Source organism: Somniosus microcephalus, unplaced genomic scaffold (assembly GCF_052327205.1).
Source record: "Somniosus microcephalus isolate GS21.2 unplaced genomic scaffold, FLI_Smic_1.0 unresolved_chr1, whole genome shotgun sequence".
In the NCBI taxonomy this organism is placed as follows: Eukaryota; Metazoa; Chordata; class Chondrichthyes; order Squaliformes; family Somniosidae; genus Somniosus; species Somniosus microcephalus.
In genome coordinates, this window is record NW_028225179.1 from 23,856,766 (window position 1) to 23,871,912 (window position 15,147).

A 15,147-nucleotide genomic window follows, 5' to 3' on the forward strand; every position below is an offset into this window, starting at 1 on the left:
CAAATGTTCACCCGAGAGACAGAAAGGAAAAACAGAGAAAAGTGTAGAAGGAGATAGGGAAACAAATCTAAATACAGAAAATATAAATATTTCCTATCCTTGATTTCTCTCGATTCCAACCCAATAATTCAGTGACGGATAAATAACTTCAGTGTACATCGTTCTGTTCGAGAATCGGACCAAAGAAAGAGACACAAAATAACTTAAAACGGCCGAAACCAGGGACCTTCCGACCTTCAGTCGAGCGCTCTCCCAACGGAGCTATTCTGGCCTCCCGTTAATGATGCTTCGTGGCTCTCTTTTGGAAGAAAATCTAACCCCGGGTGGACTCCGCTCATTCCTCACTCCGTGGGAATGGGACCCGACCAGATCTCGGAGCTCAGGTTATGTTAATGATCTGTTGAAGTGTTTATAAACACAGAAAGCTGACACACCAGGGGAGACCTCATTGGTTTGGACACGGAGCGAAATATACTGAAGGTTTTTGTTGTAACATTTACAGAGCACACTAACCCCGAGCTGCAGGGGAAATTATATGAAGTTCAATGTTCAGCAGCGAGATGCTGGAGAGATAAGAGTCCCGAATCAGGGAGAGATTTCCTGAAACCGCTGTTGAATTACATTTAAATCAAACACTCACTGAAGCAATGCAGGAATTCACAGCTGGGGACCGCCTGTGAAATAAGGCTTAAAATAAAATAATACAACTGCTTAAGGTGGGGCTCGAACCTACGACGCTGAAATTAAGAGTTTTATGATCTACCGACTGAGCTAACGGGACCTACCGCACCGCGCACTCTCTGTCTGTTATTGCAGAGCAGCAGCTGTTGGCTGCACCCCAGGGGCCCGTCTTGTTCTGCAAACCAAACTTCTTCTTCTTCTCAATTACAGGCTTTGTCAGTAAACCGACACACACAAGCACAAGAGAGCGATGGATTCCTCTCACTGATCGATAGTATAACTCAGATGTTCTGCTCTTTTCACCTTCTGAACTTTCACATCCATTTTGCTCAGTATTTATTTCGCTTTCCTTTTTATTATGTTCGTACTTTTCTTTGTAAACATTTCATTGTGATTATTTATGAGAGGGAAGACATGAACAGAGGAGATGTACTGGAATGGTACCAGGGATGAGGGACTTCAGCTAAGTGGAGAGACTGGAGAAGATGGGGTTGTTTACAGCAGAGGAGATTTGACTGAGGTGTTCAAAATCATGAACGGTTTTGACATCGTAAATAAGGAGAAACTCTTTCCAGCGGCAGAAGGGCAGGTAACCAGAAACCATTAATTGAATCTGATTGGCAATAGAACCAGAGGCGACATAAGGGACCATTGTTTCATACGGGGAGTTGTTGTGATCTGGAATGCACTGCCTGAAATGATGGTGGGAGCAGATTCAATAATAACTTTCAAAAGGGAATTGGATTAATACTGGAAGGGAAATCTTTACATGGCAATAGAAAAACATCAGGGTATTGGAACTAATGGAGAGTATTAACAAAGAGGCAGCACAGGCGCGATGGAAAGTCCCAGGCTTCATTTCTGCCTGCACTGAGATCGATTATCTCACCCAGTGTGCTGCCGGGCTCCACAGAAAGTAGGAAGGGCCGAGGTTCCTACACTGGCCTGTGCTTCATCAGCTGATGTCACCCGGCATGATACTGAGCTGCACACAGCACGATGGGCCCAGGCTTCATCACCGGTCTGTGGTGTGTTAGATCATCGCATGATGTGTGCTACTGAGCCATACAATCAGTAAAGTCTCTGTGTTCATCCCCGGTTTGTATTGAGTTAGCAGATATCACCCAGTGTGGTACTGAGCCCCATACTGAGCAGGTTGGGCCCAGGATCATTCCGCGGCTTGTGGTGTGTTCGCTGATCTTATTTGGCGAGTTGCTGAGCCTATAGAACAGGAAAGGTCCCGGCGTCATCTCTGGGCTAAGCTGAATTCTCTGACCTCACCTGCTGTCTGGGCCTTTGTTCGGCATATCTGGGTCCTTGTAGCAACTGCCCGAGTAGTAGGTCATGGTCTGCGCAGGAGTTGTTCAGGTCTTTGTAGAAGCTTCCTGGGTCTGTGTAAGAACTTATTGGGTCTGTGTTGGAGCTACTGGGTCTGTGTAAGTGCTGTATGTGTCAGCGTAGGAGCTGTCTGAGCCTGTATGTTATATCTGGGTCAGTGTACGAGCTGTCTGTTTCAGGGTTGGAGCTGTCTGGCTCTGTATGTTATATCTGGGACTGTGGAAGTGCTGTCTGTGTCAGCGTAGGAGCTATCTGGCTCTGTATGTTATATCTGAGTGTGTGTGTGTAAAAGCTCTCTGTGCCAGGTTAGGAGCGGTCTGGGTCTGTATGTTATATCTGGGTCAGTGTAAAAGCTGTCTGTGTCAGCGTAGGAGCTGTCTGGTTCCGTATGTTATATCTGGGTCTGTGTAAGAGCGGTCTGCGTCAAGGTAGGAGCTGTCTGGGTCTGTATGTTATATCTGGGTCAGTGTAAAAGCTGTCTGTGTCAGCGTAGGAGCTGTCTGGTTCCGTATGTTATATCTGGGTCTGTGTAAGAGCGGTCTGTGTCAGGGTAGGAGCTGTCTGGGTCTGTATTTTATATCTGTGTCTGTGTAAGATCTGGCTGTGTCAGGGTAGGAGCTGTCTGGTTCTGTATGTATATCTGGGTCTGTGTAAGAGCTGTCTGTGTCAGGGTACGAGCTGTCTGGTCTGTATATTATATATGGGTCTATGTAAGGGCTGTCTGTGTCAGGATAGGAGCTGTCTGAGTCTGTATGTTATATCTGAATCTGTGTACGAGCTGTCTGTGTCAGGGTAGGAATGGTTTGACTCTGTATGTTATATCTGAGTCAGTGTAGGTTCTTTCTAGGTTTTTGTAGGAGTAACCAGGGTATATGAAGAAGCTGACGAAAGGCAATCAACCAGCAATATCTACTGTTTCTCTCTCCACAGATGCTGACAGACCTGCTCAGTATATCCAGCATTTCCTGCTTATATTTCAGAGTTCCAGCAACAGCAGCATTTTGCTTTGGTTTCTATTAAGAAGATGTCTGGGTCTGTGTAGGAATGTCTGGTTCTGTGCAGGAGCTGTCTGGATTTGTGTATGAATGTCTGGGTCTGTGTAGGACTGTCTGGGTCTGTGCAGGAGCTGTCTGGATTTGTGTATGAATGTGTGGGTCCGTGTAGGAGCTGTCTGGGTCTGTGTAGGAATGCCTGGGTCTGTGTAGGAGCTGTCTGGGTCTGCGTAGGAATGTCTGGGTCTGTGTAGGAGCAGTCTGGGTCTGCATATGAATGTCTGGGTCCGTGTAGGAACATTCTGTGCCTTTCTTGGAGCTGACCGTGCCCGTGCAGGAAGTGTCCATATCATTGTAGGGACTCATGTATAGGTGCTGGCTGTGTCATTGTAGGAATTGTTTTTTCTATGTAGGGGCGAATGGGTTAGTGCAGGAGTTATTTGGTCTGTACAGGTGCTCCCCGGATCAGGGTAGGAGCTATCTGGTTCTGTGTGGGGAAGTCTATGCCTGTGTCGGTGTCCCTGTGTCAGTGTAGGAACTCCCTGGGTCAGTGTAGTTAAGTCGGTTCCTGTGATGGTGCTTCCTGGATCAGGGTAGGTGCTGACTGGGTCTGTGTATGAAGGTCTGTGCCTGTGGTGGTGCTCCCTGGATCAGGGTAGGTGCTGAGTGGGTCTGTGTAGGACAGTCTGTGTCTGTAGTGGTGCTCCCTGTGTCAGGGTAGGAGCTCCGTGGGTCTGTGTAGGAAAGTCTGTGCCTGTGATGGTGACCCTTAGTCAAGGAAGGAGCTCCCTGGGACTGTGTATGAATGTCTGTGCTTGTGATGGTGCTCCCTGTATCAGGGTAGGAGCTGCCTGGGTCCGTCTAGGAAAATCTCTGCCTGTGATGGTGCTCCCTGTGTCAGGGTAGGAGCTGTCTGGTCCCGTCTAGGAAAGTATGCGCCTGTGTTGATGCTCCCTATGTCAGGGTAGGTACAGTCTAGGTCTGAGTAAGCTTATTGGTCTGAATCGAAGCTGTCTGGGACACATAGGAACTGCTTTGATCTTTATAGACAAAAAAATCTGTCTGATGGGGCTGAGATTTTGTCAGGAGATCACAGCGTCTCCGTCCGCACCTGTGCTTTGTAAAGCAGTTTTTTAGGTTTTAATTTACAGATGGGTTAATTGATAATCAGGGGCGGTAGGAGCCTCAGCGCCCCGGGGTGAGACATGGATGAATCTGCCCGGGCCCGGCCCTGAATGTGCAAATGTGGCAGAAATCACGATGGGTGGGGGAGGAGATGGGTGGGGCTATGAACTGAACCCCCTGCCCAAACAAAACTTGCCACAGTCACAGAAACGAATGGTCACTTCCGGGGCGATTGTTGCGTCACTCGCTGCCTGCATGTCTTCTCACTGCCTTTGCTGAAACATTGCCCAAATCTGAGGCCTCGCGCCAAACTAATGCAGAAACCTGCTGCTGCTCTCGTGATGGGCAGCTGCTGCCTGGATACATTACCGTCCTAACAGCTCATTAACTGACTGAGTGGAGCAGTGTGGCACTTTAGAAGACAGGTAGAGAAGGCACTGTCAGAGCTGTCTCGGTCTCAAGTGCTCTGCTTATCAAGAACGGCCAACACATGGCTTGATTATGGAAAGGCTTTAAGTATGCATACGCGTACCAGCAGCTCATTGGTCTTGTGGTATGATTCTTGTTTTAGCTGTGACTGAGTATAAAGTTTGCGGGAGGGCCCGCGTTCAAATCCGGGACGAGGCCTCACTTTGCTTGCGACTTTTGAACTTGAATTCCCTTTGTAACATTTGGAAAGATAAAAGAGAAGTTTCCAAATCAATCCACGTGAATCGCAAGTGTTTTGGGAAGAGGTCAGGGCAAATATTTCAGATCAAAGGCAATCTCTACGGTCTACACTTTCTATCAACGATTTTTTTCTGGAAGTTGAATGCGATACTCAACCAGTTCTGGATTTTCATCTCACTGAAGTAGATAAATGAACGAAAGACTTGCATTTATTGGACACCTTTTACCACATCCGGACGTCGCAAAGAACTTTACAGCCAATGAAGTACTGTTGTACATCGCTGTTGTAATGTAGAAAATGCGGCAGCCTATTTGCGCACAGCAAGCTCCCACAAACAGCAATGTGATAATGACCAGATCATCTGGCATTTTTTGTTATGTTGACTGAGGTATAAAAATTGGCCAGAATGATTGATGTCCCAGCTTTATTCAGTATACAGACAGTCATTAAGATAAATAATGATTGACACTGGGAAGGACACAGTTTTCACACCTACCCACAATGATCACAAGATCCTTACCCGTGAGAAAGGCCATTCAGCCCATTCTAATACAGCCCTCCAGAGCATTCGTAGTCTTCACCTCATTGTTTAATCCAGTTTTTTCCTAAATCATTCCGGGGTTTTCACCGCCACCGCTCTTCCTGGAGTCCATTCTAAGTGTTGATCATTGTCCTAATGAGTTTAGTTTTACTTTTGAGGCTGTTTCTTCTTGTTATTTCTCCCACAATCTAATCTGGTATTCCACACGAGTTACTTTCTTGTAGATCTCTGCATTACCATGTCGCACATGCCTCCGTTCTAGGCTAAAAATTTCCATCCAGCGGGTAGGGGTAAAATCCCTCCCCCCGTGTATGTTTGTTCGAAAGGATCGAGGTGTGTTTGGTACCGCTGCTCCCTCCTCTGGCCGCTGTGCAGTACTGCACCACCTTGTACTGCTGCTCCCTCCTCTGGCTGCTGTGCAGTATTGCACCACCTGGTACTGCTGCTCCCTCCTATGGCCGCTGTGCAGTATTACACCACCTGATGCTGCTGCTCCCTCCACTGGCCGCTGTTCAGTATTGCAGTACCTGATCCCTCTGCTGGCTGCTGCGCAGTACTGCTGTGTACGGTTGAACCGAGTGCAACTTCGACCTCCTCTGCTTCTAGCTCTGCCAGAACTGGAAGAGGAGAACAAAGGGTGGGGATGCGACCTTAAAGAGTAGAAGGAGTGAAAAGACGATTTCTTGATCCAGTCTGCTGACAGCTAATGTAGGCTAAAGTTATCTGAGAAGGAAGAGAACAGAATTCACAAACTTAGAGCGTGAGTAGTCTTTTCAACCTTGTACCTGCTCCGACATTACATTAGACCAAGGCTGGTCTTCAACTCAACTACATTTTGCTGCCGTTTCTCTAATTAACTTGATCCCCTTACCTAACAACAACGTGTCAATCTCAGTCTTGGAAGCAACAATTGACCCCCATGGACTTATCGGGAAGAGAGTTTCAAATTCCTACAAACCTTTATGTGTAAAGATGTTTTCTGATTTGACTTTTGAATGGAGCGGCTGTAGTTTAAATTTTTTCCCCCTTGTACTTGATTCCCTAGTCAGAGGAACTAGTTTAAATCTATTTACACTATTAAACCTTTTAACACTTTAAACACCATGATCAGCTCACCAATCAATCTACTAAATTAAAGACAACAGAAGCCAAGTTTATACAATTAATCCTTTAAACATAACCCTGTAAACCTCGGTATTAACCTGGTAAATCTGCACTGCACCACTCCAAGGGCAATATATCCTTCCTGCGTGCGGTGCTTAGAACAGAACACAACAGACTTGACTGTTCCAATGCACGCCTGGCCGGCCTCCTACGTTCTATCCTTCGGAGAACTGAGCTAATCCTGCCTGCCCGAGTCCTTACTCGCACTAGTCCCGTCCAGCCATTAACCCTGTGCTTACTGACCTGGATTGGCAGGGCAACAATTTCTGTGTGAATAACTGGGCGACTCTGATATTATAGGCACGTGGCAGGCTATTGAAACCCGGAGCCAACGAGGACTTTTTCATTATAAGTCTAACTTTAGACAAACCAGAATCGCTGAATGGCAGCGTATGATCAATTATCATTATGGAACCTGACATTAATGGGAACGCGAATCATAATAATGATGCATTAAAGGCGTGCATCATTTTTAATATGTAAATGTTGCAGCAAGCACGAGGCGAGATGGGTTGCGCTGCGCCATAAACTGATGGTGTTTCACTACAAATTGGGCAAATATTGCTCTTTTCCGGGATTTGTACATGAGACCTCTCACATATCAATCAGTGAAACCCTTTAGCGAGAACCACACCACCAAAACAACGAGCCGCTGGCAAAGTAGCCGTTCAGCCTGCGTAGAATTTATCTGCCACCATTTCAGACAGCTTGTGTCCATTCCATCTCAGTTTCTATTCGGGGAAATTCCTCTGGTGCATCTAGGTGAGCGGAATTAGTCGAGGAAATCACTCTGGCCCTGTATTCCTCGCAGCACAGAGCTGTTGTACGAGGCGAATCTGCCCCAGCCAGAAACAGGTCCAGCTCTCACATGAAGAAATTCAGCGAATCGGTGTCCACTGCTCGAGCCTGGAGATTGTTCCAGAGTTCCACTATTCTCTGGGAGAAGAACTACCTCCAGACATCTGATCAAAATCTGGCCTTATACAACTTAAAAGAGTCACCCCTGCTCCTCTCTCAAATATTTAATTGGAACAAATTGTGAACTGGAACAAAACCTACTCTTCATCATCTTATAAACTTCGATCATATCAACCCTCAGTCGAGGCTTCTGTAAAGTGTCGATACGTAACTCGTTCAGCCGATCTTGACAACTAAGCTGTTTTATACTGGGAATTAGTCTAGTGGTTCTCCTCTGCACCCTTTCCAAAGCAGGTTGGCCTTTACCTCAAGAGGGCTGAAATACTAAAGAGGAGGAAGATATTCTCCAGTTTACAAAGTTCTAGTTGGGCCAAATCTGGAGTATTGTGTTCTGTTCTGGGCACGGCACGCAGGAAGGGCATATTGGCCTTGGAGTTGTGCAGTGCAGATTTACCAGATTAACACCAAGACTTACAGCGTTAAATTATGAGGATTGATTGTATAAAGTTGCTTTCTGTTCACTTGAGTTTAAAAGATTGAGGGGTGATCGGTTGAACATGATAAATGGATTATTAGTGTAGATAAAGTTCAACTAGTTCCACTGGTTGGGGAATCAAAGACAACGGTCATAACCTCAAAATTAGAGCCGGGCCGTTTAGAAATTTATTTCGAAAGCAACTTTTCTCCCAAAGGTTTGTAGAAATCCAGAACTCTCTATCTGAAAAGGCTTTGGATGCTGGAGGTCAATTGTAGATTCCAAACTGAGCCGTACACGGTGTTGTTTGGTAAGGGAATCAAGTTATATGGAGGGAAAAAAGAAAAATGGAAGAGAACTGCAGATCTTTTCTGTCCTTAAGCCAATTTCTTATCCAAGCTGCCACTGAACTACCTACTTCATGAGTCTCAATTTTATCAACTAGCCTTCTATGTGGTACTTTGCCAATCGTCTTCCATAAATCCATGATTCACCGTTGAAGAATGCACCTGACATTCATCATACAGCCTCTTGTTTGGTTTCATCATCTTCTCTATCTCCCTCGTCATCCAAGGAACCCTTGCCCTTAGTTCCCTTACCCTTCCCTCTTGTTTGCATGTATCTAGCCTGTACTTGGAACATCTCCTCCTTAAAGATCACCCATTGCTCCTTTACAGTTTTTCCTATCATCCTTTGATTCCATTTTAATCTGGCTGGATCCTTTCGCTTCCCATTGAAGTTAGCCCTATTCCAGTTTAGAAGTTCCACTCTAGATTGTTCCTTGCTCCTCTCCATTGCTAATCTAAATCTTATGATACAATGATCACTCGTACGCAAGCGTTCTCCCACAGGCACTTGGTCGACCGGGCACACGTTATTCTCCAGCATCAGATCCAACAAAGCCTCCTTCCTACTTGGGCCAAGAACATACTGGTCAAGGAAATTGTGCTTGTAGCTCACCAACCTTATTCACCACACTTTGTGTGTTTACGTACATGCATTCTAAACCCATTTTTTTATTTTTCGTAGTCTTTCTTAGACTGCTCCTATCTAATATTGTACTACTTCCGACTCTGGTACTACTTTCTTCTCTAGTACTATCCAACACACTCACTCTTTTATGCACCTTATTCCTCTTTTCTGCTCCTATATTCTGGTGCACATCCCCCTGCCAAGCTAGATTAAACACTGCCCAACAGCACTAGCAAACCTCCCCACGAGAATGTTGGTTCTGGCTCTCTTGAGGTGTAACCCGTTCAGCTTGTACAGGTCCCACCTTCCCCAGAAATGGTCCCAATGCTTCAGGAATCTAAAGCCCTCCCTCCTGCACCATCTCTCCAGCCACGTATATAGGACAAGAAATGGTGAAACCTCGTGGCCAATGTCTTCACTCAAATGATTTTTCGCTGTCACAGTAAAATAACGCAATATTTTCAGTACAGTTGACTATTCTAGAGTGTATTATAAGAGGATGCGGAGACAGACGACAAAGATGAGCTATTCATTTTGCAATATCTTATTTGAAAATACAGGTAGTAGATTCAAAACTAGTCTTGTAAAGAGAGTCTGATATTGTTGACTTGAACTAGTCAGCAATGCTCGCACGGCAGTTGGATGCTTGTGTCCAGTTGGAAAGCTGTCTGAAAGAACATGCAGTCCGGCAGAGCTGTACCTCCAGCAGATTGACTTTTCTGCTGAGCAGACGATGAGCCTCCTTCTTGACAATGGTTCGTCGGTCCAGCTCAGAGGGGATTAAGCATCATGAAAGTGGAATGGGACTGCGGCCACTTGTGTGACCGGACTTGTAGGGGGCAGTTTCCCTTCCTTGAAGAATATTAATGATTCAGTTGCAGAATTTGTTTTCACCACTCGCCTCTCGGCCCAAGGATGAGCCGAGCCAATCACGTGGAGTGAACGCTATTCCGCCCTCAGTTAATTCAGTGGAATTTCAAGAAAAATAAGAAATCAGAAAATAAAAACCGCATCACATAATGGATAAGGTGTTTAAGTTTGATGTGTATTATAAAGTTATCAGAAAATTGTAGTTTCCAGTCTGCCACGGTCGGTTTGTACACCGGGTTCCAACCTGGATCGGACCTGTTTTACACCGGACCATTTCTAACAATCACTGACCTCATGTAACGGAAATATCTAAATTCCATTTGTTCAGAGAAGCTGACTGTACATTTTCAATGCTGTGGATCCGGGCAGGACTTGCAGTGAAGAGGATTTTCGTGCAAATTGTTTCTGTTTGGATGTCATCTTTTTTTACCTCCGTCATTTCACTACAGCCGAACGAACTGAAGGAAGAAGGAATAAAGATCTCCGATTCGCGATCTCTGTTTCACCTTCATTGGAGAAGGTGAAGAATTCCAATGCTCCGTGTTAATTTAAACAAGGTATGAACAATGAAGCGGCCAAGACCAGTGGTTTGGACGCGATTAGAATTTAAAGCTAATTTTATGTAAGATTCCGTCAAATGCTGGGAAGGTTTATCAGCATCAAACATTCAACACAATAAATAAGCCCAATGGATTAACATTCCATCCTCTTAACCTCTCGTCTCCCGTCTACGACAACACAGCCATTCCATTTCCTGCTTTTTGCATCCAAACAGAAATATTCCGCAAGAAAGTCCCCTTTACCGCTTGTCCTGCCCGTGCACCCAGATCGACAAGGCTGAAAATGTAGAATCAGCTTCTGTAAACAAAAGGCATTCCATTAATTCAGGAAGGCAGTAATGTGCCTGATCGAAAGATGAGGTGCACACCCCTTTTAATCAGGCCAGGCAGGCTGGACACACCGGTTTGATTCCCGGCCAGTACAGAACCCTGTACGGTTTGAATTTGGCACCCATAGGACCAATTCACAAGCAAGCTTCTCACACCCTTTCAGCGCTAGAGGAAGCAGGACGGACTAATATTCAGGGCAGAGGGTGTTTCAAGTAGATTGACGCTGAATGTAAGTTTATCCCAATTCAGTCGAGCTCATGGGTGCAGAAAGCAAAATGTAAAGGTCCTGCATTGGCCGGAATCGAACACGGATGCAATAACTCCAATGAGACACCGAGCAGAATACACCTGGGAGCCTTTAACTTTTCTCAGTTGGTTGGTTTTCAGTTGCTTAAATGAAGCTCTGTGATTCCGAAATATATGGGAAAAATGACACGAAATCTCATGTTTTTAATGGAAAGTATTTATGTTTTCTGAAATGTCGATCAGCTGTAAGAAGCTGAGTTTTGACTAAAAGCGAGCGGGGCTGTTCCGGGATTTCAACCCGGGACTTCTCGCAGCTATGAAACACCAAAGCAAGAATGTGAGCAAACCCGTTTTTAACAGACATAGAATGATCCGCTACTGACAGCAATCCCAATTACAGTTAGCAATTACCGTCAGATGCTTTTTCCATTAGGCCAAGAACATTTCTTGTGCAATCCGGTTGTTTTGCTTCCAAAAGCCAGCCCTGCTTTCTAAATGCATGTCTGTCATGCGGTCCCGCAGTTCTAAATGTATCGACTGGTTTCAAAGCATCAATTCAGATTGTTGTGAATGGGACATGTGCCGCCAGGAACAGCGGTGGTAGCAGAGCAAACTTAACGGTTTAAGTAGTGAAAGTGAATGTTAGATTAAGGTAATGCCGCAGGAAAGTGACAAAGAAACGGAAGGAGGAAAGTAAAGGAGGGCTATAGATTGTGGACGGAAGAAAAAGCTCGGAGAAGAGGCGGGTTTGAATTATGGAGCATCAAGCTCAGGCATGTGAGCGCGCAGGGTTTGAAGGAGTAAATAAGTTTTCACCATCAATAAAAAAATGCTGTTTGATGTAGAGAAGATTGATTTCTTGCTGTCTTCTTTCAGCAGGTGCCGCAGCGAACAGAGGATATAAAGCGAGCTATACATTGATTTAGATTCGAAGTAAGGTTGCTGTGGCCACAACGCAGAGTACTGAGCATTAAACGATCCTGGCATCACACATCAGCTGCGCCAGCTCTGCTCTAACCACAGCCAACTCACGCACGGCACTGCTTAGAAAAGATCGATTTTTGGTGAAGACCCCAAAATTTGCACTGCCTGAAATTTTGACACCAGTGAAATTCGACCCACGACCCGCAGCGAATGGAGTCTTAATCCATAATGGGAACTAGTGCAGCCGCAGCTACAGTTAAAAGGATTGTATCCCTTTCACACGAGAAGAAGCTCACCCCTGGAGAGTCATTCGGACAAAGAAAAAGGTCTGGGTGGGAGTCGAACCCAGGATCTACCTATTTATTAAAGAGGTATTTAACCAGCTAAGCCACGAAGCTAAATCCCACCTCCATTCTAGCGCCTCCTCTCACTGATAGCTATCACCTACCTGTCACTGTCTGTTTGAGGCTGAGGCCGTTTTTTATTGATTCACCTCTCCTGTCTATTCCGCCATGTATCCCGATGTTGTCTGTATCTCACTGTGTTTGTCTCAGTTTCAATCTGTGGGTTGATTCTGAATGAATACCTGTGTTAGTGTCTTACATGAAATAAGTGAGGGGTCAGACTATTCTTGCTCTGACACTGGGGAACTAATGAGCCAACATTTATAACAAGATTTTGATTATTGTGATGCAACAATTACAATATTCGAACTTGAATGATTGAGGTTCAATTCTGTGCAAAAACACCTGTGATCCCAAAGGAGGAAGGAGGGAGAGAGGCAAGAGAGACACAGGAAAGATCACCTTGGAAATTACTGACCCCGAATCTACTTTAAGTCTCCCACTGTATTTAAACACATTTAATGTCATATTCACATATTGATGCATTTGAGCAATATAGGACATCTATCGCTGTCTCTGGTGTAAAATAACTGCTTTATATATTTGATCCCACCCGCTGTGTTTAGTCTCTATCCTGAATATTTATCTGCAACGTAGAATCAGTTTATAATCTGGAGACAAGGTTCCTGCAGCCGGCGGGCAGGGAGCAGAGGCTGAGGCTGATCTGTGTCTTCTGGAAGCAGAACACAATGTTCCAGCTGTTTATTGTCATTATCCTGCAGAATATTCCATACTGTTCTCAACATCTTACATTACCGTTAAATATCGGAAGTTTTGTTTTATTGTAATGATAACTGCGATTTTTCTGGTCTTGCTGAACTTGCAGCAAATTAAATAGCACAAAACCGTCATCACCAATAATAAACAGGGTCAGCGATTTGAGAATTTAAATTGTTGGAGGTGGTATTATTGTAGCTGCGATGGCCGAGTGGTTAAGGCGTTGGACTTAAAATCCAATGGGGTTTCCGCGCGCAGGCTTCGAGCCCTGCTAGCAGTGGGTTCTCTCATCATTGTAATTAATTACTTCAAAAAATTTATTTTCTTCAATCTGCTCCCTCTGGGAGGATTTTGGAATTTGCAATGCCGGTTTTAAGGAAACTAAAGGATTGCCGAGAGACCTGGATCACTTACTTCAAGAAGGTTTGCTGACCGAATTCCAAAAGCGTTCTGCAGATTGTCTGGAAGCTCCAGATAAGGAGGCCTCGATAGTCTCTGAGGAACCTTCGCATACACTCGGTGCTGTCCGGTAGCATCAGTCTGTGTTACCATGGGAGAGAGAGAATGGAAAGTCACTGGAAGGCTTGTTTCTGTCAGCAGCAATGGTACAAGAGCAGCCATTCTAAAGTGACAAGCAGAACACATTCCAGGAGACAGACAAACGGAGTGGAGATCTGGAAGACTGACCAGAAAAACAACAAGGAGGACACCAACACATAATTCATCTCTCCCTCTCCCGAAGCAGAAGAATTGACCATTCTGAGTTTTGAGTTGCACCACTGAGTTAAAGGTTGTAGAAATCTCTCTCTGTAAAACTTGTATTATTATGTTCATAAAACGATTTGTATGAAAAGTTTAAACCTTTGTTTGATCTTAGCTTTGATTACCCTAAAGAGTGAAGAGAGCTAAAATAAAAACCCTACAGATCCTGCTGTCCAGATGCACATTTTCCTCCCAAGCATGCTACATTTAGCTCATCACAAGGCTTAAATTACTAATATATAGGCGGAATGGAATATCTTGTCGGACTATGGGGCAGAGCAGCGGAGTGGGGCGCGATCTGTCAACTCACTGGGCGGAACTTGTTCTTCTCTGCTCTGAATCCAGCTTAAAACCGACCATTGAAACCGATGGCCATTCGGACTAATCCATTGTGCTCTGGACTTGTGGGGACGAATCCCATTCTCATCATTACTGGCCACACTGGGCTTTTCAGTCTGTGCCTCTGCGCTGTTCATGCGAATACTAAAATAAACACGGACTCATTGCATAAACATAGAACAGAAATCGCGAATCACAGATACACCTTTTCCTCTCTCTTCCTTCCTCTGAGATTGAAACCAAATGAAAGACTAGCGGGAAAACAAATGATTAGAGAGCAGAAACATAATTTTAACGTTTAGGAACAAATGCAATTTCAAAAGATTTTATCAACATTAATGACCAGATTATCTGGGTTTTTTTTTCTTTCGTTGAGAGATAAATAATGGGCAGTGCACTGGGGAGAAATCCTCATTCTTTTCAAAATAGTGCCCTGGTATCTGAGGCCTCGGTGTTACGTCTTTTAAGAAAGACAGTACGGTCGACAGTGCAGCACTCCCACAGTACTGCACTGGAGTGTCAGCCTGGATTATGTGCTCAAGTCTCTGGAGTGGGGCTGGGGTTTGCTGCCGCTGAGCCACGGCTGACACCTAAACTCAGTTCATTCGGCTCAAGTGAAATGGCGAAGGCAAAAAAATGGCAGTGGATTAAATCTTCAACTTGGGGCCCAAGAATAAACTGCATCATTGTGTACCTGTTTAAAAGGGATGTGCTGTCAGTCCCGGATCATTCTGTGTCTGTTTAAAAGGGATGTGCTGTCAGTCCCGGATCATTCTGTGTCTGTTTAAAAGGGATGTGCTGTCAGTCCCGGATCATTCTGTGTCTGTTTAAAAGGGATGTGCTGCCAGTCCCGCATCATTCTGTGTCTGTTTAAAAGGGATGTGCTGCCAGTCCCCTATCATTCTGTGTCTGTTTAAAAGGGATGTGCTGTCAGTACCGGATCATTCAGTGTCTGTTTAGAAGGGTGCGTTGTCAGTCCCGGATCATTCTGTGTCTGTTTAAAATGAATGTGCTGTCAGTCCCGGATCATTCTGTACCTGTTTAAAAGGGATGAGCTGTCAGTACCGGATCATTCTGTATCTGTTTAAAAGGGATGTGCTGCCAGTCCCGGGTTATTAT

The 15,147-nt window shown here is 45.0% G+C and overlaps 1 non-coding gene across 1 annotated transcript; it reads left to right on the forward strand.

Moving 5' to 3' along the window:
- Nucleotides 1–13,124: 13,124 nt before the first annotated feature.
- On the forward strand, nt 13,125–13,207 carry trnal-uaa (transfer RNA leucine (anticodon UAA)). The gene has a single exon. It is a non-coding gene; the product is annotated as a tRNA-Leu (tRNA).
- Nucleotides 13,208–15,147: the final 1,940 nt, after the last annotated feature.